Source organism: Dipodomys spectabilis, unplaced genomic scaffold (genome assembly GCF_019054845.1).
Source record: "Dipodomys spectabilis isolate Male_0828 unplaced genomic scaffold, ASM1905484v1 ptg000163l, whole genome shotgun sequence".
Lineage (NCBI taxonomy): Eukaryota > Metazoa > Chordata > Mammalia > Rodentia > Heteromyidae > Dipodomys > Dipodomys spectabilis.
Genome location: NW_024870840.1, coordinates 10,230,951 through 10,255,904, shown reverse-complemented (window position 1 = coordinate 10,255,904; position 24,954 = coordinate 10,230,951).

Below are 24,954 nucleotides of genomic sequence, written 5' to 3'. Positions count from 1 at the left end.
CTCCCCCCTGTAGTTGGTCCTAGACATAACATACAATCTGAAATTATATAAAGCCTCCTATCAACTACAGGACCAGTATAAATGTATCTTTAGAACTCTGTGAGTATGAAAAAAGAAATGTACTCATTACCCAGCTTATAAAATGGTAACTACTCTGTACAACACCTCAGTAGTAGCAATCAAGTCATATTTTTAAAAATCTATGCATCTAGATTTACGTTTAGAAAGCATTAAATGATGTTTGGTTTTGAAAATGAATTACATGGCAGCGGACCTAGTCAAGTATGATGTATTAAATTAGGATTTCAGAAAATAAAGCAAATTAATAAAAAATATTTGTGTCCCTCTCGGTTTAGTTAGTTATGACCTTGAGCTTTCATCTCTTAAAATCAAAAAGAAGGAATTTAAAGTGAAAACTAAAGAAGAAATTCACTAACTTGGGCCAAAAGAGCTCCTATTATAGTGCTTTTTTCTATAGCCCGTGGAATATCTGTGGCAAACCTTAGGGACTCTAGAACTGCAACAAAATCAAGACAAGGTTGCTGTACTTATGACAGTGTCTCACGAGTGGCAAACAACACTAGTCCAGGAGGACTTTGTCTTGATATGTGGTCTGAAGCGCATTGAGGTTTAAAATAGAGAAACAATACTGGTGATTTAATAATAAACAGAAGAAGTAACCAAGCTAACTAGCTTGGATTTAGGAGTGAAGAGGCATAGCATTTGTTCAAATTTACTTAGGTATTTGAAAGTAGATAGGAGTGTGTGTGTGTGCGCGCGCCTGTGCACACATGCATGCGAGTGTGCATGCATGCATATTTTAAAGAATATATTACTAGAACAGGAGTGAGAGACTCTTTTTTTTTTTTTTTTTGGCGTCTGGTCGTGGGGTCTGAACTCTGGGCCTGGGTGCTGTCCCTCAGCTCTTCAGCTCAAGGCCAGCACCCTACCGCTTGAGCCACAGCGCCTCTTCTGGCTTTTTTCTTTTTGCTTATGTGGTGCTGAGGAATCGAACCCAGGGCCTCATGCATGCAAGGCAAGCACTTACCACTGAACCACCTTCCCAGCCCGAGAGATTCTTTTTTATTTTATATTTTTAATTTGCCAGTCATGAATCTTGAACTCAGGACCTGGGCACTGTCCCTGAGGTCTTTTGCTCAAGGCTAATGTTCTACCACTTTGAGCCACAGTGTTACTTCTGGTTTTCTGGTGGTTAATTGGGAATAAGAGTCTCACAGACTTTCCTGCCCAGGCTGGCTTTGAACTACCAATCCTCAGATCTCAGCACTCTGAGCAGCTAGGATTACAGGTGTGAGCCACCAGCACGTGTCTAGCATCTTACTTTATATAGGTGTTCAAGGTCTTTCAAGGTAGACTATATAGTTTCCAGTGATACTCTGCCAGTGTTTATCAGTGAGTGATGATAAGCTGTTTAAACTCTCCAGGCATCATTTTCCTCATCTGTAGAATTGGGAAATTTGAGTTGATATAGGAAGTAGGTAGTATTTACTAATGTACTGTAAATAGGAGTTGATGGCATTCCTAAGAGAAGCTGATGTTGAAAAATAAGGCTTTAAAATTATGAGCAGTTTTTAGATCCTTGTATATCACCCTGCACCAGAATCAACTCCAAATGGATCAAAGACCTTGGAGTCAAAGCAGACACTCTGAAAACTTTACAGGATGGAATAGGAGAAACCCTAGGTCTCCTTGGCTCAGGCCGAAATTTTCTTAATAGAGACCCAGAAACACAATAAATCAAAGAAAGGTTGGACAAATGGGATTGCATGAAATTGCAGAGCTTCTGCATGGCAAAGGACATAGCTTGCAAGATCAATAGAAAGCCCACGGATTAGGAGAAGATCTTCACTAGCCATACAATGGACAAGGGTCTCATATCTAAAATATACCTGGAACTCAAAAAATTAAATCCCCCAACAACAAATCTTCAAAGAAACAACTGCCCAATAAACAAGTGGGCTAAAGACTTAAAGAGAAACTTCTCTGAAGAAGAAAGAAGGATGGCCAATAGGCTCATGAAGAAATGCTCAACCTCCCTAGCCATAAAAGAAATGCAAATCAAAACAACATTGAGATACCACCTCACCCCAGTTAGAATGGCTAGAATCAAGAACTCTAATAACAACAGATGCTGGAGGGGATGTGGACAGAAGGGAACCATACTGCATTGTTGGTGGGAGTGTAAACTTGTTCAACCACTTTGGAAAGCAGTATGGAGGTTCCTCAAAAGACTCCTTATAGAGCTCCCAGCAATCCCACTTTTGGGCATTTATCCAAATGTTCACAAACAAGACCACACTGAAGATACGAGCACGACTATGTTTATTGCAGCATTATTTACTATAGCTAAGATATGGAACCAACCCAGATGCCCCTCAGTAGATGAATGGATCAAGAAAATGTGGTATATATACACAATGTAATTCTATGCCTCCATCAGAAAGAATGACATTGCCCCATTTGTTAGGAAATGGAAAGACTTGGAAAAAATTATATTAAGTGAAGTAAGCCAGGCCCAAAGAAACATAGGTCCCATGGTTTCCCTTATTTGCAATATCTAGTATATGTCTGAGTCAAGCAGAAAAGGTCAGATAAGGTGATGTTAGGGAAATGAACCCTAGGATATGTATTCAAATGTTTTTTTCTTTCATTCGATTGTTTCTAACACATTTATAAGATTATTTCTTTGTTGCTGTGTATGTCCCTCCCCCACAATATAACCCCTGCTTTCGCTGTATTTGATGTTGGTATAATTTGTGGAGGGGAAGGGAAAAAACAAATCGTTTAAATAGGGATACAGGTGGACCCATTGCAACAATGAGATGTACAAGTCATTATGTGGAAAACGAACTTTACAACTTTGGTGGCGGGGAAGGGGGGAGCAGGATTGGTTTCGGGGGGCAGGGGAGGATGGAAAAGGATGGGAAGGGGAAACAAAGGAGGAGGCTACAATGCTTGATAAGAAATGTACTCATTATCTTGCCCATGTAATTGTAGCCCCTCTGTTCAGTATTTTCACAATAAAAAAATAAAAAAATTATGAGGAGTTTTGAAAAAATGCCTCCTGTCTGTGCAACTGAATTCTTTTTTTTTAATTTTGAAAATACCATACAGAGGAGTTACAATTACATGAGCAAGGTAATGAGTACATTTCTTATCAAGCATTGTTGCCTCCTCCTTTGTTTCTCCTTCCCATCCCTTCCCATCTCCTCCCCTTCCCCCTTCTCTCCCCCCCCCCCCCCAAAGTTGTAAAGTTGTAAAGTTCGTTTTTAGACATAATGACTTGTACATCTCATTGTTGCAACGGGTCCACCTGTATCCCTATTTAAGCAATTTGTATTTTCCTCTCCCCTCCCCAAATTATACCAACATCAACTACAATAAAAATAGGGGTTATACCATGGGTGAGGGACATACAAAGCAACAAAGAAATCATCTTATAAATATGTTAGAAACAATAGCAAGAAAGAAAAACCATTTGAGTCCTTATCTTGGGGATCCTTTCACCTAACATCAACTTATCTGTGTGGTATATATACACAATGAAATTCTATGCCTCCATCAGAAGAATGACATTGCCCATTTGTTAGGAAATGGAAAGACTTGGAAAAAATTATATTAAGTGAAGTAAGCCAGGCCCAAAGAAACATAGGTCCCATGGTTTCCCTTATTTGCAATAACTAGTATATATCTGAGACAAGCAGAAATGGTCAGATAAGTGAATTCTTGTGTGAAGGGTGAGGATAGGAGGATTGCTTTCTCTGCATTTTCAATATTCCTCAAAATCCCCTAATGATAAATAACAACTGCCCTAAAATTGCTAGGAAAGGGACAGACAGTCCTGATTTATGTTCTGTATGAAGGAGTGGAAAATACATTGATGCTGTAGTTCTCACTTGAACAAGGTGAGTACTGGAGCATCTTCCCCTAAGAGTTAGGGGAAGAGACTATTCTCTTGGAAACCATAGACCTTTCTAAAAAAGGTTCAAAATACATACCTACTGGAACTTCCATTGGGACCACATATGAATTCCTGTTTGAGAACTTTCTAATTTGTTGGACAGATTTGATTAGAGCTGTAGTCTTGTACTTAGGTGGGTATTTAGAGGCTCAATCAAAGAAAGGAGTATGGCTCTTATTTCTGCTTTGATTTTGCTATAAATCCAAGTCCCTGCTCAAGCCATTTAATTATCCATGCCCATATGCCCTGAACTGAAACATCTGACTCACATTGACTTCTTAGCTTAGTTGTCTCACAAAGAATTGTAATTGAATTCACAAGTGAAATGATGATGCCTTTGTAGAATTAGCTATTGGTTTTTCATTCATTCTTTGAGAAACTCGAAATTAGTGAAGGACAACCTCTAGGTAAAACTTTCTACTCAAACTTGAAATGCCAGCTGAAATCTTAATGGATACATGTCTTGACTGGACTGAGAGGTTTGTATAAAATAAACGTGTCACATGTCCATGACCCTGGTCAGGTAGTGCCATCTTAGTCTGCTTAGCCAGGGTGTTGCTGTCTACTTCCTGCCACCAACGGCAACTGTCAGATGGTCTGCTCACATTATGCTTCCCAACATCTGCCATGCTCTAACTCTGATTTTCTTATACTTTGTTTTCCCTTTCAGGATATCTCTTCATATTTATCTTGTATGTTACTCATTTTCAAAATCTCTCCATAGAAAAGTCTTCAGTGACTCACCCACTCTCTAATGATCTCTCCTGTTCCATTACTTTGGTAATCCTTCATCCTGTCTTGCTCTTTGAACCCTAAGTAACTCAAGGGGGGATAATGTAAAGGATTAACTGTTCAGATCCATTCCTCTTGTTAGGCAGGTAGCTGGGCCATAGTCTCCACTTGTTTTGCCATGAATTAAAGTGTGACCCTGGGACTGAGTTCTAGCCATGAAGGATGGGCAGAAGTGATGACCTCTGTCTCTAAGTTTGACGTATTAAAATATCTAGCACCTGGGCTGGGAAGGTGGCTCAGTGGTAGAGTGCTTGCCTTGCATGCTTGAGGCCCTGGGTTCGATTCCTCAGCACCACATAAGCAAAAAGAAAAAAGCTGAAAGTGGCGTTGTGGCTCAAGTGGTAGAGCCTTGCCTTGAGCTGAAGAGTTGAGGGACAGTGTCCAGGCCCAGAGTTCAGGCCCCATGACTGACAAAAAAAAAAAAATCTGGCACCGGGTCATCCTTTCTCTTTTTACTTATACCAGATGAATACAAAAGGTTGTGAGGTTATAGGAAAAGGTGGGTCTGTAAAATGGAGGGATTTTAGGAATCTAAATATTATGTGGCAATTTTCTGCAACCAGGAACAATCAGATTTAAGGCAACAGGATCTTCGGGGTTCTCTGATAAGCTTGTTTGATCCTAACAAATATAAGGCTAAATTGTAATACAGTTACTAATTATATGTATATAAATATAATATTATAATATATAGGATTATATAATATAAATATAACATGTTACTGTATGATATATAATATACTGTAATATAGTATGTATTACATAGTATATATTATAATATATTATGATGCAATATAATATATAATATGTAAAATATATAATATACAATGCAGAATATATTGCTATATATAACATATTGCATATAAGATAGTAATATATAATATTATATGATAATGTATGTAGGTTCATTCATAGTACCTAGAGTAAATGTAAAGAGAGTTTCAAGTAATGATAACTTATTGATCATCCAGATGAAGGAGAGGAGGAGTATTCTGGTCAGGTCTGGAGAGTAGGAAGTAGGAAAAAGAAGGGAGATGTTACTGGTGAGGGGCTCAGTCTACATACACACAGGGCAGGTAAAGCATATAGATTTGGTCTTTTTTTCTTGGTCAATGACATCAAATAAACAAACAGTATTATTATTGATTATTATATTAAGTAAATATCAGGAAAGCTATTGGTATTGATTATTACATTAGATAAATGTGCAGAGTGGTGGTGTTATTGATTTTTATATTTAACAAATATGAGGATGGACAAAACTCATACCCTGACCAACCTATCTTAAAATGACTTAAGGTTTGGCATGGAATTCTGGGACAGAGACTTATTTTTACGATGAATGTTTTAGGAAATATGAGAGCTTTCCACATCAAATTCCCATTAAAAATGAAAGTAATTAAGGACACATACGCATTCCTCGATGAACCAGAGTTAAAGACAGCAGCATCATTGTCAGCAGCAAGGGCCCATGGGATCCATCAAATACCAAATGGTAAACAGAGCTACTTGAAGAAGGGACCAATTAAAGAAATCGCACTGAGGAATAGGACTTGATTGTGACGAGCAGGAAATTTTAATTATGTTTACAATGTAAGCAAGGTTAGCTCTACTTGGAAGTCCATATTTCTGTATTTCTGAGCTTGTGGGTGATAGATAGTAGCTAGATGTGGTGGGCAGACTAAAATTTCAATACCTATGCTGTGCATGAAGTAGAAAAGAATTCAAAGCTGTCATTTAAGTTTGTGACTATGGAGTAGGCTGGCAGGGTTGTTATTTCAGCTTATCCTTTTGGAAAATAGAGGGAGAATGAAATTTGTGATTTCAACCACTGTATTCTTCCATGAATAAAGGGACCATGAGAAGGATTGAGGGAAGTAGGAGCAGTGTTACTGGGAAGACACTTTTCCCTAGTAAGAAACATAAAGGAAGAGTGAGAGGCCATGAGAAATGGCAGAGTCTGAGAAAAATCCAAGGCACTTACTCTGCAGGGAAGGAGGCACCAAAGACTGACTCTATCTATCTATCTATCTATCTATCTATCTATCTATCTATCTATCTATCTATCTATCTATCTATCTATCTGTCTGTCTGTCTGTCTGTCTGTCTGTCTGTCTGTCTGTCTGTCTGTCTGTCTGTCTGTCTGTCTAATCTTTCGGGCACTTGAACCAGCCACTGTCATTTGAAGCCAACTTCGGGAGTCAATCTCTCTTTTTTAAATCTATGTGCAAATTTTTGAGTTGCATTTCTGTTACTAGCAATCAAAAAACCTCGTAAGGATTATAGATGCCTTGCACCTAGCATAGTTCTGGATATTTTAGAATTCAATCTTTGTTGATCAGTTGTCCGAGTGTACTAAATTTTATCTGAAGAAGACTTTGTTAATGGACAGATTCAGGATGCGACCTCCCATTGGTTGGCACCTAATTTGTGAGTGGTTCTGCCATTTTACTCCATTCTTCCTCTCTCCTCTCCCATAGCACTTACTGTCAGAGCATGTATCATTCTGTATTATAATTGCTTACCTGCCTTCTGCTAGACTGAGCTTTGAGAATAGAAATGAATGTTTTCACCTCCGTACGAATTCCTGGGCCCTAGATAAGCTCAATGGATGGAGGTGAATTGCCCTCTTTTTCTAAGCTGGAACGAGACAGTCCCAGGTCTCATTTCTCATTTAGGTCTTTGTATGTGCTCTTGTTTTGTCTACCTATTCTTTCCCCAAACTTCATTTGGTTGATTTTTGTCATTCTAGCCTCAGCTTAGATTCTTTGTCATTCTAGCCTCAGCTTAGACTACCCCCTGTAAAATTCCTCTATCAGCCAGAGTCTTCACATTGTCATCTTGAGTTTTAAAATGAATTAACGTGTTTGCTGTTTGTCTTCCACAACAGCAGGGAGCTCATTTGAATTTCTCATCACCAACCCCTTAGCACCCAGACTGATGCCTGACACAGAGGAGGCATTGGAATGTTTTAGTACAGAATCCTTCAACAAATTACCACAGGCTGAGAAGCTTAAACCACATTTATTTCCTATACATCCAATCAATGGCTTTGAGGTCCAAGACCAAAGTGTCAGCAGAGCCGGTGCTTGCAAAGGGCATCTACTCCTGTCTCATCGATGAATGGTGGAAAGAGGGCAAGAGGACTCTAATCTAGTCACCTCAAGGTCTGATCATTACAAAAGAACCTGTCTCTAATACCGTCTTGTTGAGGTTAGAATTTAAACATGGGATTTTTTTTTTAGAGGGGAGGGAGACACAAACATACATTTCATGACAACAAATATTTGTAGAGTAGATGGACCTGATAATTGTCCTTTTTAGTAAAGAAAATGATTCTAATCAAAATAAGGTGGACACACTGAAGGGGCCTTTGGTACATATCAACTATTATCTGCCTTCCAATACAAGCACACTGAAGAAAGATTAAGGTGACAATGTGTAATGAACAACAGCTAAAGGTCTTCTTACTGAAATTCTCAAGAAAAATGGACTGCCTATTTTATACATTTCTGTTTTCAATATTGGGGAAGAATGATAGGAGAAAAGTGTGGCTGCTCAGATAAAGCGCTCTTTGAGCCCAGCACATATTGTGCTCTGGCTGTGGGCAATCTGACCCAAATGGGAAGCAGGTGGTGAATTAATAGTGTGTTTTGCATTTTTGGGGGGGAGGGGGTAGTGGGCAGAAGTATGCAAAATTGTGCTTATAATGGTCTGGAGTTCTTTACATTGAAATGTGTTTATATCCAAAGAAATAAGAACCAAAATATTGGCCTGCTTTTGTCATGGTTATCATGTAATCCACCATGAAAAATCACAATACAATTTCCTATCACCCTTGGTTTAGTACTGCCGAAGAAGGCAGCTCTAAGCCTGAGAGAAAAAGATACTTTTAGGTGTACCTGCATTTAATAGACAGCAGGGAGCTTACCCTTTTACATAATAAATTAGGGCATCCTCTTCTTCAATGGAATAGATGTATAGATTAATAAACCCAGAGCTGGCATATAGATAGATATGCCTAGAATCAATGTAAGTCTGGTTAGAAATGACAAAGAGCTTCACGCTTGAGTGCTTTGCAGTCTAATTCAATAAAACAAAATGAAAGGCAAATGCTTGAGGAACCAGGGAGGATCTTTATGAAAATATTAAAACCTTTGTACGAAGAAAGCCACATATCCTCTGATGAGTGAGCTTCCCACATCACAATACAGGGGCTTTTTGAGGTGGGGGGGAAACCAGGGCACTTTTTGATTTATTATTATTGTGATTATTATTATTTATAGCAAAGCAGCCCTAAAGAACCATTTTGAGTATAGAAACTCACTCTTTGGTCTTTAACTGAAAAGTAAAATGCTGAAATAAAACTAATTTGCCCCTTTCTCCATTTGCAAAACGAAAAGTATGAAACCAAACGGAAGCCGGCAGCAGTGTGAAAAGCTATTTACGGGTCTGCAGTCATCTCTGAGTCCATCAATTTGTTTTCTAGTCTTTGTTGTGATTTCGTGTTTCTCATGGATCTCTAGAGTCAGTTTCGGGCTTGAGAAGAGAATATCAATAGCCTGTATGTCCTCTAGGAAGTTACCTTGGACAATCAGCATGTTTCTACATATCAGATCTTCTATTTCCTTTCATGGTTGTGGTTAAAAAAAAACAAACGACCCCACAAAAAATTATTTTGGGAAACGTGAAAATCAACAAAGCAATAATGTCTGAGTAAGAATAATTTTACAAAGGCATAAAGAATCAGGCTTTTTTTCCCCCCTGAGATTTCATAAATCCATAATTATATAACTTTCATTAAAAAATGAAGCAAAGAGTGAAACAAATCTGGATAGAACTTACAATGTAGAACTGGCATTCTGCAGGGAAAGCTCTGGATCGCAAGCAAGAAGGTCCAGTTTTTGATCTGAGCACCACTAGGTAAAATGTGAGTCACACCCGACCAACCCTCTAATTCCCTGAACGCTAGGCCTTCCCCTCATAAAATGAGAGTTTACGGTGTTTGTTCTTCTTCAGGGCTGATGACATATACAATGACATGTATGCAAATGTTAGAAAGCATTAGAACAATGCATGTACATACACATTTGAGTGTCCATAAAAGTGCTAAGATGAGAAATATTTAGATGTTTGGATTTTCATTTTCAGATTTTTCAGGTATTTACCTAATGAGATACTTAGGGATAGGACCTAAGTCTAAACACAAGTTTCATCAGATTTTGTATGCTGTGTACACAGACTGGAAGCAATTACATATGTTTCTGCATTTTTCCCCTCTAATAAACTACTCAGAAAAAGCTAGAAGTGGCACTGTGGCTCCAGTGGTAGAGTGCCAGCCTTGAGAAAAAGAATCTCAGGGACAGCACCCAGGCCGAGTTCTGTCCCTAGGACCAGTTCACGTGCACACACATGCATGCACGCATGCGCGCACACACACACACAATCTTTTTCTCTTACACTGTATGGTTGCATATCTTTCTGTCTCCTTTACTGAAGTGTAAACATCTTAAGCATAGACTCTGTGTTTTAAAAACTTCTGATTTCGGGACTGGGAAGGTGGCTCAGTGGTAGAGCACTTGCCTTGCATGCCAGAGGCCCTGGGTTCGATTCCTCAACACCACATAAGAAAAAAGCCGGAAGTGGTGCTGTAGCTCAAGTGGTAGAGCGCTAGCCTTGAGCTGAAGAGCTGAGGGACAGCGCCCAGGCCCAGAGTTCAGGCCCCACAACCGGACCCAAAAAAACCAAACCAAAACAAACCAAAACAAAACCTTCTGATTTCTCATGTCACTGGGTATAGGAAGTCTTCCCCAGAACCACCAGGTAAGAGCACAGATTGGCTGCTGCCTTGATGCCAGCCCTGAGGGGACCTGTAGCAGGATGACTTTTGTAGTCTACCCGGACTCCTGACCTATTGACTGGTGAGATTAAAAAAAAAAAAGTGTAGTTTTATACCACTAAAATTTCTCCAGTTGTGTGTGGAGCTTCTCTGGTTTGGTGTTTCTCGTGCAGAAATTGCCAACATTTGCAAGCCAGACTGTGAGCAGTCTCTTGGCTGAACACCGTTGGGACAGGGACCAAGGGAACCCGTCGCTCCTTATCCTGATGTTATACAGCCCCTTCTGGGACTTGAGCCCCGCTCCTTACGACTTCTCACCTGCCTTTCTGTAGTCTGTAGACATGGGAGGTTTCTTTTTGTTTGTTTGTTTGCCATTGCCTTTTCTTTTATAAAGACACTTCAGTTTTCGGAGCCTGCTGTATGGCTGGTGACTGTCACTCCTCCAGCCTCTGCGTGGTCTTTCATCTCTTGTCTCCTCTGCTGTCTCCTCCTTTGCTTCGAGGGGTTGCACTTGGTATAGTCCTTTTCTGACAGTCCATGTGCATTGGAGAAGGGGAGGAAATGAATTTGTATATCCAACTGGCAGTGTTAACCACAAGCCTCGTCTCTTCACTTAGGAAGGGAGCAGTTTCAGTGGACAAACTTTGAGTCACTTTGCTTCACTAACCATCTGTAATTCCCAGCCGATCACAGCTAGATACTTGAACGCTTATCTCACTCTCAGAATAGTAGTGATTATTTTGGCTTTTGTTGTTTTGAACCTTTTTTTTTTTTTTTTTGGAGCAAGAGACCTGCAGTGTAGCAAATTATATCTTGTGTACAAATTAGAGTAAGTGGAAAAACACAGGTGACTTTTGTTCCCTCCTGTACCACGAAGACCTTTTCAATACACCTGATTGATTGTAAAGGGAACTCAGCAAGCCGATGTGAGTGACTGGGACACTGCTGGGGGTAATTTGGGTGTTATAATATTTATCACGCGGTGCCATTTGGCAGAGCAAGTAGGAAGCCTTTAAACTTCTTGTTCTTTCTGAAAAATAAAATCCCCAAAAAAGATGATGCCAAAATTTAAAAGTTAGAAAGCTGTTTCTTTTCCATGGAGAACAATGGAAAAGGCTCTAAGTTGAGAGTCCTCTTGTGGTTTGACCTTACATGTCCTCCGAATGCCTCTCAGACTAGAGACTTAGTTGTAGCACATTTGGGAAATTGTACAACATTATTTTTTGGTTTTTGATTTTAATTTTTACTGAGTTGAGGTACAGAGGGGGTTCCAGAAGTCAGGTAAAGAGTACGTTTCTTTTTGGACAATGTCATCCCTTCCCTTCCTTCCTCTCTCCCAGTTTTTTCTTCCTATCCCCACCGACAAGCTGCATAGCTCATTTTCAATGTGTTGTCTAGTGAGTACCACTGCTGCATTTGTTCACCCTTTGTCCCTCCATTTCTGTGCCCCCCCTTACCTGCCTAAAGACAGATACATGAACAAACAAGAGAAAAAGAAAAGAAAATAAAAACTAATCATAAAGGACAAAACCTTTGGTTTCCATTTTCTGCAGTGATCTCAATCAATATTATTTTATATGAGCAGAGGCACAAAAGCATCCCACATTTGTGTCCCTCCCTTGAGAATATCCTCCTTTGATCTCATCGTGTGTGAATGTGTGGGTCCTGTATAATTTATAATGTCCTCATGTATTTTGGATCTAGCTTCTGCATATGAGAGAAAACATGCGTTGTGTCTCTGAGCTTGGCTTACCTCACTTAACATGATTTGTCTTAGGTCCATCTATTTCCCTGAAAATGATATAATAGTTGTGCTACTTTTAAGTGGTTGAAACTAGTGGAAGGAAATTAGGACATTGGAATCTGTCCTTGAAAGCCCATCCCCTCTCTCTTTTCCAGCTGCCATGAAGTAAACAGACTCTCTCTGCAAGCAGTCACCATTTTGATTTTCTACCTTACCATAGGCCTCAGTCAACAGGGCCATCTGCCAATAGATAAAACTCTGAAATTATGAGCCCAAATAAACGTTTTCTTTTCTTTTTTTTAAATGAAGTTGTTTATCTCAGGTGCTTTGTCACAGTGGTAAAAAGCTAACACAATAGTTTAGGTTGGATTTTTGTCACCCACCTCCAGAAGGCTTTATTAAAACAGTGAAACTGGAAAAGTGATCTATTGTTGATCTGTTTGTTGTTTTTCTCTTTGGAGCTTCATGATATTTCTTTGTTTGTTTTTGTCTTTGTACTGGTCCTAGGCTTGAACTCAGGACCTTGGTGCTGTCTCTGAGCTTTGTTGCTCAAGGCTAGCAATCTACCACTTGAACCACAGCTCTATTTCTGGCTTGTTTGGGTAGTTTATTGGAAATAAGAATCTCACAGACTTTCCTTCCTAGCTGACTTGGAACTGTAATCCTCAGATCTTAGCCTCCTGAGTAGCCAGGATTACAGGCAGAGCTGTTCTGATAGTTAAATTTCACAGAGGAGTGACATTGTGGGGTGCTCATCTTTCTGTACTTTAATGCTTTGGCCTTGGACAGTAAGCTCTTTCTGTTGTATTTCCTTCAGACATGAGAAAAGTCTGATAAGAAAACGGAAACTAGATATAAGAATTTCAGGACATTCTGTGATAAGGATGCCCTGTGGGGTTGAGAGAAATAGAAATGGTCTGTCCACAGGAATGAGCCCAGTGCCAGGTGGAGACACCTGAATGACTGACCTGGGTCTGGCCCATGAGGATCAAGTTTACAACTTGTCATGGGCTGTCATGCCTCAGGAAGGAGTCTGTGGGGTGGGAAATGGCATCTCCTGAATGGAGAGAGAAGGAAGAGCAGGATCCATGGAATATAGTTGGTGTCTGCCACATCTTCCCATCCTTCGATGACTCTTTTGTCCACGTCGCTTATATTTCGGGCAAAGAAAGCATCTGCTGTGGAACTGGTGGGATGAAGGTGTAGGTTGATGGAGATGAATCCTGATCATATGCTGCCACGTTGGATGATGCCCAGGATGTAGCACTTAGGTATAAGGTGCCTGGACATCACTGCCCTACATATCAAACTCTGGGTCAAGGAAATGGGACCAAGACCCAAAGATTGGGGGCCCAGGCCATCCTCAGAGCCCCTGCTTGCTAAGATGTGAAGATGAGGGCAATTGAGGATTTAGCCCTGTCCTCTTCAATAACACCCATGGAAACAGGACTTCTCAAATTCTTGTTTCTTGTGAACTACATTGCCTTTGTGTAAACTAAAAAATATGCAAATATTAACGAATCACAGAATGTGAGCTGTGAAAGGGATTTTAATAAATTATTCAAAAAACACTTATTTGTCGAGAAAGATAGCATTGTGCATGATACTAGATATAGCAGAAAACCCGACAGACATTTTCCCCACTCATTTTGTACTCACAGGCTAGGGGATCTTAGTGAGCATTTGGTTTCATCTTATTATACATGTAGGAAAACCTTTTCTATCTCCCTGTGTTGGCGTAGTTCTTTTTGTCACTTAATAATAGAAGGTGGATCCTATTTGAGAAAAAGACTGGGAGCTTGAGATTGCTTTTGCTTTTGAATTTATAGCCAGCTCTTTTGCTCATCTGAATGAAAGGTTTGGCTATTCAAGGTTGGACCTGGAATTGAGTTTGGGGGTAAGGGCTGGTAGGAGCTGAATTTCTATGCATAGCAGGGGGAGAGAAATTTAGAATTACATTGGGGCTGCCATATCCATAAGTTTGGCACTCTCAGATTCAACCTACAATGGATCAAAAATATTTGGAAAAAAATAGTGTCTGGATTGAACACGTACAGGCCCCCCTTCCTCATTATTTCTTTTCCTCTCATCATTTCTTAAACAATACAGTATAACAACTATTTTTCACAACCCCATCATTGTGTTGGGTGTTTTAGGTAATCTAAAATTTAAGGTATAGAGGAGGTCTGAGGCAAGGCTGAAGTGATAAAGTATTTGTATTTGTCATGTGAGCATGAGACCCTGCATTCAAGCCCCCATGAAGCCAATCAATAATACAATAAAAATAAGACATACAGAAGGAGGCATATAGGTCATATGCAAACAGGGGTGATGGATACCTTGGAACCAATCCCTTTAAAATGAACTGGGACAACGTGGTTATATGTAGCAGCAAGATAGGCAGAGGATGGTGCTAGCTAGCCTAGGGAGACATATGAAAAATCCCTTGTGTGGTGGCAGCCAAAGGACTTTCAAGATGTGAAATGACTGACAGGGAGTTTTAAGTTATTTGCTGTCTTATGCAGGAATGTAACTTTTTTGGCAGTGACCTAGAAAACTTCAGCAAAAGCTTTTGCTACACATCACGGGCTTTGTTCTTTTATTACTTGAGTGGGGAATTGGAGAGAGAAAAGATTGACCTTAAGGCATCTGCTGGACAGCAAGTGGGGATTCAACAGAGGAGGGGCGTTTAGTGGCGGCAGGAAGATGTATCCCCACTCCTCCATCTTTCCTTCCTCAGGAATTGTGTCAACATCTTGTAGAGTGATCCAGACTTCGCACTGGATGTGGAATAGGATTTAACCACTCTGAGTGGCATCTTAAGGGACACATGGAGTAGAGACATTCCCTGCTAATGGCTTCAGGGTTCATCCTACTAGTAATTATTCACGTGTTAGGTCATTGACCTTTCCTCTAGATATTAAGTTCTTTGATGGCAGGGACCATGTTGGGGTTTTTTTTTTTGGTAGTGTTCATATTGAGTAGGACCTAAGTGTTCAATGAATATTGATTGGGCAGCTCACTCTTGAGAGGGGAAAATGATCGTGGAACACTGCTCACTCAGAAGATGCCCCATGTTCTCCTTCTTGCCTCTCATTGAGAGCAGGTGTGCCAGGTGGGCTTCTGGCCAGGATGGACTGATTGTGGGATAGGGAGACTGGGAAAAGTTGGGAAAGGCCACCTAGGATTAAACTGGAAATGGTGTTTCCAGCTCAGTGCAACAAGTATTTGCTGTCTCTTCTACACGTTGGGGGATGCTGTGTGGAATACCAAAGTGTGACTCTCAGTAGGCGAAGAAACAAGGAAGGTACAAGCAGGTAGGCAAGTGACCCCCTTGGGTGAGTGGAATTGGAAGGGGAATGAGACCCTTTGGGTGAAGGTAGATACCTAGGGAAATTAAAAAGATAGCAAGAAAAGCTGGTTTCAGTCTGTTTTTGCTGTGGATTCAAAGTGGGATCTCTTTGAGCAATTTTCAGTAGATTTCCAGAAACATTTAAGATTTGTCTTGGTTATCTTTGGCTGTCTTTGTCTGAATGAGATTCCATGCAGAGGCTGCTGCTTTCTTTCTTTTTCTTTTTCTTTTGTTGGTCTTGGGGCTTGAACTCTGGGCCTGGGCGCTGTCCTTCAAGGCTAGCGCTCTACCATTTGAGCCACAATGACACTTCTGGTTTTCTGGTGGTTCATTGGAGATAAGAGTCTCATGGACTTTCCTGCCTGGGCTGGCTTTGAACCGCGATCCTCAGATCTCAGCTTCCTGAGTAGCTGGGATTACAGGTGTGAGTCATTGGTGCCCAGCTGCAGAGGCTGCTTTCTAGATGAGAAAAGGTCAGCCACACTTTACCTAAGTTAGAACCAGCGTGGAAGCCTGCGAGTCACACTTTGGTATTCCACACTGCATCCTCCAACATTTAGAAGGGACAGCAAATACTTGTTGCACTGAACTGGAAACACCAATATTCTAAGATTGCATACTGCCTAGTCTGAGAGCACCTAATTAAGATGAAAAGGAAGCTCATTCTTTGATTGTGTTCTTTTCTTCAGTAGATTTAACGAATAGGAGAAGGCCGGGCATAATGGCCTATTCTGATGATCCCAGATACTTAAAGGTGGAAATGGGAAGATTATGGTTTGAGACCAACCCTGGCAAAAAGTTAGCAAGACCCTATCTCAAAGAACAGGCTGGGTGTGGTGATTCATTTCTGTAGTCCCAGTTAAGCAGGAGGCAGAGGTAGGAGGAACATGTTCTAAAGCCTGTCTTGGGCAAAAGTCTGAGATCTTAACTGAAAAGTAATGAAAAGGAAAAGGGCTGGGCATGCAGCTCAAGTGGTAGAGTGCTTAACTAGTGAGTGCAAGGCCCTGAGTTCAAACCCAAGTACTAAAAAATAAAGTACTAGAAGAAGAAAATACACTGTGAGAGGGCATATTATGGAAATGTACATTGGGATCATGTGAGAAGCAGGAATTGCAGAGTAGTGCAAATGTTGAATAGCTCAGCTATAAGTTTGGAAGTTGCTATTGTGTTCTTCAGGAAGCATGGATGGTTTGTCAATACATTATAAATGTCAGTACACTCCTAAGAGTCCAGGCTTGCTAGCTGCTGGGGGCTCACACCTGCAATCCTTGCTACTCAGTACGGTGAGTTCTAAGGGTCATGGTTCAAGACCAGCCCAGGCAAGAAAGTCCATGAGATTCAGTTGTGGGGCTTGAACTCTGGGCCTAGGTGCTGTCCCTGCGCTCTTCAGCTCACGGTGAGCGCTCTACCACTTGAGCCACAGCGCCACTTCTGGTTTTCTAGTGGTTTATTGGAGATAAGAGTCTCATGGACTTTCCTGCCTGGGCTGGCTTTGAACTGTGATCCTCAGACCTTAGCCTCCTGAGTAGCTAGGATGAGAAGTGTGAGCCATTAGTGCCCAGCCCCATGAGATTCTTATTTGCCAATAAACTACTCAGAAAAAGCTGGAAGTGCTGCTGTGGCTCAAGTGGTAGAGTGCTAGCCTTGAGCAAAAGAAGCTCAGGGACAGCATCCAAACTCTGTGAGTTCAAGCCCCAGGACTAGCACTACCACCATACAAAACAAAACCAAAACCCCCAAACTCCACAAAACTCAAAACGTGTGTGTGTGTGTGTGTGTGTGTGTGTGTGTGTGTGTGTGTGTGTGTATGTGTAACTCCAGTAAACACCCACCCACCCACTTTCCCCACGGATAATGCATCTTTAGCTATCTATTTTCTTTACTCTAAAAGGGGTGTGGATACCATTGAGGTGTGAAGACTAAAATGGGATTATCTTAAAAAAGCATTTTCCCTCTGCATCTGATGAGGGATTGAGGAGGGATATGTGCAGCTTTGGTGAAATGTCTTGTGCTCCTCTCTGGGAAAGACACTGTAAATGTCAAATCATCCGTCTCTGCGATCTGCTCATACAGGCACCGGCAGGAGGGAAGAGCCTGGCTGGGCCACACCAGCCTCTCCCCACAGCCGGGAGTCAAGGCCCTGGCAGATCAGGGTAGCTAACAGAGGGAGAGGTGCAGACAATTAGAGATACAGAAGCAGGAGTGAGGGCTGGCAACCTCCAGAGGTGGAGAGCTCCCTGCAGAGAGTGTGCACAGCAGAAGCAGCAGGCTTAGCAGGTGCGGACAGCCCCCTCCCCCCTTCTCCAACCCAGACTCCAGGTGCTTCTATGCCCTTGGTGTTAACAGAGCTGCTGAAAGCCATGTGATGTGTATCAAGCCACCTGGAGATCTTGTAAAAGTACAGCTTCAGATTCAGTAGGTCTGGGGCTAGTGCTGGGCAGGTGCTACGGATGCTGCTGCTTGGCCTGGGCCCCTGTGCTTTGATTAACAAGGTGTCAAGAAAATCTCAGGTCCTGTGTGTGGACTCCTAGGCAGAATTGCTTTAATGGGAAGGAGAAGAGATTTATGCCTAGAGATCTACAAATACATCCAGCTCTCACTTAACTTCACTAGTGTCAGGAAGAAATTGTCTTTAAAAAACTCCTAATTCTTGGATTTGGGTTTGCAATGTCTTATATGATTAAAAGTTTTCTTTCTACACCCAAGAATAAGTGTTGGGCTGATTAGGCCTGGATGAAGATGGCTTAATATCTCCTGAGCAAACAGCAGTGGAGAGGGAGGTGTGTCTGGGTGGTAGGGGATATAAGCTTGGCATGGATCTTGTGTAAAGATCATCCTCAGCCCCCATGTGCTCGGCTGGGAGCTGGTGTGCACCGCATATCGCTCCTCCGGTTAGCCTACCCAGGGTCTTAATGTTCCCTTCGGCCCCCAGGGTTTCCCCAAAAGAATAAAATGAGTAAGTAGGAAGAACAGCAAATGACAAGACAATGGAAGTCAGGAGATGGCATTTCTGTTTTATTTATTTTTTTTTTAATTTTGGGAGGAGAGAAGAATAGATGAAGCAAATACAAAAATCATGAGGGAGGGTGGGAGAGAGGGGAACAGAGAGAGAGAAGAGATGAGTGATGAGAGGCAAGAAATCTCAGTAGATAAAACAGATTTGCCAAATATATTACATTCATTAAGATTTTTCTCTGCTTATAATGTGTGCTTTTCGGAGGCTTTTCTTAGCATTAAACGGACGCTCTGGGAGAGGAGAAAGTTGGCAGAGAGAATCCTAGCAAATATATAAATAAGCTTTTGGAGGTTTCAGAAGTTTCATTTCCCACAATAGAACGTTTTCCAGGCTGGGTAAACTTTCTCTTACTTAAACAAATGCTTTGAAAGACAAAGATTTCATATCGTCAGTGGAACATTTCAGACTAATAATTGCCTCTGTTCTTCCTACCTTGAAGTCTCAACAGCCAGCAGATTTACGATTCACTTTTGGCAATAAGCTCCTGCAAATAAATACCACTTTCCCTGGCTGTAAATTGAGTTTTCTCAAACACACAGAGATGGCCTTCACCAACAGGAACTGAATTTCCTTAGTGTCTTTGGATAGATGTATATATGGTTGTGAAGCACTGTGTTTGTTTTTACCCACCCTCCTCTCTTTTTTCGGTGTGTGTGTGTGTGTGTGTGTGTGTGTGTGTGTATGTGTGTGTGTGTGTGTGTGTGTGGAATAGCTTTCAAGTTGTCATAAAATGTCAGTTTTAATCATCAGCTTCTTCCTAGAGAGATTTTGTAGGAATTGTTTTGATGAAGGAGCAGAGGGTGGAGGCTGGAAGAGGGCCGAAGTCACTTTGACCTTTCTTTTAGGTTTGCAGACCTCAGAAATTAAACCGTGAAACCGGTTTAATTTGTAGCTGAAGAGAGACAATGCTACTGTGCTTAAAAGCAAAAGAAATAGTACAAGCAAAAATACATCCAAAAATTGTGTAGGAAGCTAAGATTCCCAAGGCTGAGGACTGAGACTATTTTGGAGCAGCCAGTTAATCCCCCACTCCTCCAGTTCTTAAAATATTGTTCAATTATCAGGGCTGACTCAATAAATATTACTTGGTTCCTTAAATATGTCAGATGGTGGAGATGCCTAAGAAGGGAGACATGGCAGCAATGCCCAAATAGATACCCTTAAATCATGGTAGACAAAAACTCCTTGAGTTGTGAAAATACAAGGTGTGTGGTGTGGGCAGGATGTCAGGTTCCCCAGCACTCTGGGAGGTACAGTCAGCTTGTACTCAGCTGGGAAGAGTCCTCAGATACCACTCACTTGGCCTGACCCCACTCTTATTCTTTCTCCTTCTGTTCCTTTGATCTTGATGTGGTGACTGTCTTAGTGGGTAAGACTCTTTTATGAAGAACTCAAAGATACCAAGCTTCATGTTGCCAACTATTGTACCTATGTAGTATGGTCTCCATAGAGGTATCATTGCCACACTCTAGATGGGGAAACCAAGGCTTCCAAAGTGTTAACCAACTTTCCAAGGCCATACAAACATGGAAGTGGTAGAGCTTGGATTTAAATTCAAGTCTGTCTGACTCGCAAGCCTTTAATTTATACCACTAGTTACAACAGCTCTGTGCCAAGCATGTAGTTCTATTATTGATGAATTCCTTTAACCTTCACATAAATATCTGAGGGTAGCCCATGTTATATGATTCTGGGGATGTCCCTAAATTGACATGGCCACATATTGGCAAGAGGCAGAGTCTACATGATGTAGACTGGTCCAGAACCCCTACTTTTCATCATGATGCTTCATTGCCTGGTTGCTGAGACCCTGCACTGATCTATGCCCTTCTTTCGGTTTTGGACAGAGACTTTATGTTCAGTCTTTGGAGCCCTCTGTTTGGAGCCCTTCACTGTTCCCCAAACGTTTATCAAGCAATTATGGATCCTAAGTGTGGAACTCAACAATTGGGATGAACAAGTCTGTACCCAGAAGTGTTTATTTACACAAATAATGAGCCCAACACAGTAGTCACAAGTCAACCGTTCTGCAGCTCCCAAGAAGCCTTCAATGGAGTAAGTCTGAAGCCTTAGGCAACCTCGGAGGGGAGGATTTGGCCTTGGAGAAGTGGGAAACTGGTAGAGGAAGAATCTTGAAAAATCAAGAGTTTATAAGGCAAAGGAGGCAGCAACAATGCTTCCTATGGAGCAAAATGCAGATGCTGCTATTTTTTTCCTCCCCTTTCTCACGCTTTAATTCCTAACAGGTTTGCATGTATTCAAAGACTGGCTGGACAGTCTTTGAATCTAGACAGGTTGGAAGGATGGAGAAAAGGATGGCACACTGAAGAATAAGCTTTAGTTTGTAAATGCTAGACCATCGGAATAGCTTCTACATGCTCCCCAGGAAATGTGGGAGCGTCCCAAGCCAGCTGCAGAGCACTACTTAGCCCTGGGACAAGCTCATGACTGTCAGGAACCTTTCAAACTGGGGGTCAGACACTCTATCAAGCCCTGTAGTGTTAGCTATTGTTTTCAGATAGGGTCTCACCTTCTGTCTGGGCTGGCTCTGGACCACAATCCTCTTGCCTATGCCTCTTAGGTAGCTGATTGCAGGCATGAGCTACCACTCCCAACAAGATAATAGAAAAGTGTTTTGTGTTTGTTTGTTTTGCTTTTTGGATGTATTTGGGTATTAACTCAAAGCCTTGAGCTTGCTAAACACTCTACTCCTTGAGCTATGCCTTGGACCTAGTAAGCGTTTTCATGATCTCATTAGCTATTTACTTACAGGAAAAAGCCACCCATAAGTATAAGGGTGGATAGGTGGGTGGGAAAGCTACCTAGAGAGTCAGGATGGGCTCGAATTTCTCTAGGAGGGGAATGGAATTTTTCTCTCCTCCCTAGCCTCACATACATCTGTGAAGAAGATTATATTTTTTTTTGGTCATTTTCACTAAGTCTGGGGCTCTGCAACCTACAATGACTTTCAGAAATGAAGCTTCCCCTTTCGACAAATTCCAAGGGTATTCTGACCTTTTAATGAGAGCTGGCTCTCTATGGTCTGCCTGTGAGTTTCCTCTTCAGCTTGCATCTGGTGCTGCTGTTTGTTGTCAAGAGAGTCTTACCCTCACAGTGGATTGGAATATTATAACATAAAGGATCCTTTGTGTTCCCCACTCTTAATGGGACCCAGACCAGAAGAAAGGAAGAAAGTGGGGGGCTCCCTCATTGGTAAAGCCCACTAAATGTTCCTCTCCAACAGAATCTGTTTCCCCTTTTTCTTGAATAGCATAGAGGTTGACATATAGCAGAGCTACTATAAATTAAATCAGTGCAAGCCTACTAGCATCATGTATATTCACAATGTTACCAAGTAATGATAATAATAAAGTTGAAAGAGATAGGCTAAATGATTCAAATCTCTCCTTTTCTCTTCGTTCATGGTAGCTGAGCCCTTGACAATGTCAGCCTCTTACACTGATGAATCTTCCGTGCAGACGAAGGGCTGAGAAGCAACACTAAGCTCAAGGGATTAACAAGGATTGCTCAATTCTTTGCGTGGCTCTCCTTTCCAAAGCACCATGTGGAAACAGGTGCATTGTATGGGCCTTTTGATGACTATAAGTGCAGTTTTTCACAACTGCATTCAGGTTTCCAGTAACCATTTATAGCAAAACAGCATCTTAATTCCTAACAGGTCTGCATGTATTCAGAGACTGGCTCTGAATTGAATTTGTACAGGTTGGAGAGATTTGGAGGAACAGAGAATATGATGCCAAATGTAAGAATTAGCTTTATTTGTAAATGCTCATCCATCTGTTTAGTGCTGACTATAAAACCACAGTGAGATAAACAACAATAGATGAACAAAATAAGGCCTCATTTCACAACCACTCTGTCTAGCTTGTGATCAAATAGGCTTAAGCTTCTTTGCAGTATTGTCATTGTCAGGTGAAAGTACTGTACCTACTGTGAGAAGCTTTAAAGAGTGTAGGTGGGCAGTTTGCTTTCAGGACTAGAGAGAGATGCTAAAAATGTGTGTTGATGATAAGGGAATCACTCAGCAATCACTTATCTATGCATCTCTAAGACAGTGCTAACACTTGAAATAATATGGGGAATAAGATAGGCATTGTTTCAATTGTATAGAAATATTAAAAACCTTAAGAGAGAAGCAAGTAAGATTTTTTTTTTTAAAAAGAAAATAATGTTTGATGACTTCTAGGACAGGAAAAATGCTATTGGTGTATAATAAACCCCTCTTAAATTCAGTGGCTTCAATGACTGATTTCTCAGGCATGTACAGATTACTGACCAAAGATTACTGAGCTGTTTAGTGGAACTTCTCTGGACTCACTCTGAATTGCCTGGGGAACAGTTGGGCCTGTTTGGGTGGATGTACTTTAGATACCTCTCATCTTCTTTTGGAATCATCAGCCAGGTATGTTTATAGTGGAAGCAAAGAAGGCAAATGGAAATATGTAACACCTCTTAATGCCGAGTCTCAGCACTGGCCTATTGCAACTCATGTTCAAGATTACACATTAGATGGATAACTGTCACTGGAGTTTCTCTTAAGGGCTTTGGAGCCATAGAGGTGTGTTGATGATACAGTTATTGTTTGTTAAGAATCCTTGCCTTTATGATTTAGGATAAGTCTGTTCTCATTTTTGACTGCTTAAGGAATGAAGTGTCCTTTCTTTAATATTTTGACTAGAACTTCACATTACTTGTCCAAGATATTTCAATTCCCCTGGGCTCTCTGACTAATATCGCTGCATGATCCTAGTTTGACCTCTAGTAATTAGTGCAAATATTTTAAGTTCAGTCTATTAATTCCTCCTGCAGGAAGAGCATTTTCTTGGCAAATTGTTATAAATCATTAAAAACATTTAATTGGCCAGGGAAAGAAGAAGCCATCTTAGAGAAAATGTCATTTTAGGTGAATTGTTTTAGGTGAATTGTTCCCATCTTGGGAAGTTTTTGACCTGCCCAAGACCTTTGGCCCATTCAAAGCAAAGAACTGTCTTTCTTCTTCTCTCATCCCTCAGGGACTCGAATCCTTTCAAGTATTTTAAGGAGGGAGGTATCATGGGAGAGCTGGCAGAACTTGATTTTACTCCCAGTTCTGTCTGGCTGAACTTGGGCAACTAATCTTTTTTTGAAGTTCTATTTTCTTTTATTTTTTAATTAAAACTTTATTGTAAAGATGATGTACAGAGGGGTGACAGTTACATAAGTAAGATAATGAGTACATTTCTTTTTTCTTTTTTTTTTGGGTCCGGTCCTGGGACCTGAACTCTGGGCCTGGGCACTGTCCCTCAGCTCTTCAGCTCAAGGCTAGCACTCTACCACTTGAGCCACAGTGCCACTTCCGGCTTTTTTCTTTTTTCTTATGTGGTGCTGAGGAATTGAACCCAGGGCCTCAGGTGTGCAAGGCAAGCGCTCTGAGCCCCCTTCCCAGCCCGGAGTACATTTCTTTTTGAACCCTCCCTCATTTTCTCCCATTTCCCTCTTCCTGACGCCCCTCCCCACCTCAAATTGTTAAGTTCATTTCCAACATAGTGTCTAGTGAGTATCACCATTGCATTGGTTCACTCTTTGTCTTACCATTTCTGTGATTTCCCTTCCCTTCCCCAAATCAGATAAACTTATGTGTACAAAACAAAGGGTACAGAAATAATAATAAAAAAAAAACAACAGTGACAACAGGCAATAAACCAAGGGACGGGGGAGGGGGGAGGAAGAAAAAACAAATAACTCCAAATAGTTCATTAGAAAAACCTAATTTTCTAAGCCAAGCTTTAATGCTTTTTTTTTCTTTTGTCAAAAAATGGAGTATAAATGCTCCCTTTAGAATCTTGCTCGTTTCCAAATCCTCTGCTTCTTAATTTTTTAAAAAATTTTTATTTATAAGATGATGTTCTGAACATCATGGCAACTCCACAAATAGAGATGAGTAGTTTTCAGTTCCAGATATTGCTCAGAGTATCTTTTACTTCAGTACAAAGTGGAGAGCTCAGAAGATTCATTAAAGACAAAGGAGAAGGACTTCAGAGAAAGGATGTTTGTAGGCTTGTGAGCAATAAATGCCCTTGCAATGAGTTAAGGGGTCTGCGGAGAGGTGACTGCCTGTCACCTGTGAGCCAGAGCAAGGGCAGGACCATATAATGTGCAGCAAGGATCCCGTGGTGTTTAGTCATTGTCCTTTTCTGTATGCATCTTCTGTATCTTTCAAGATTCATGG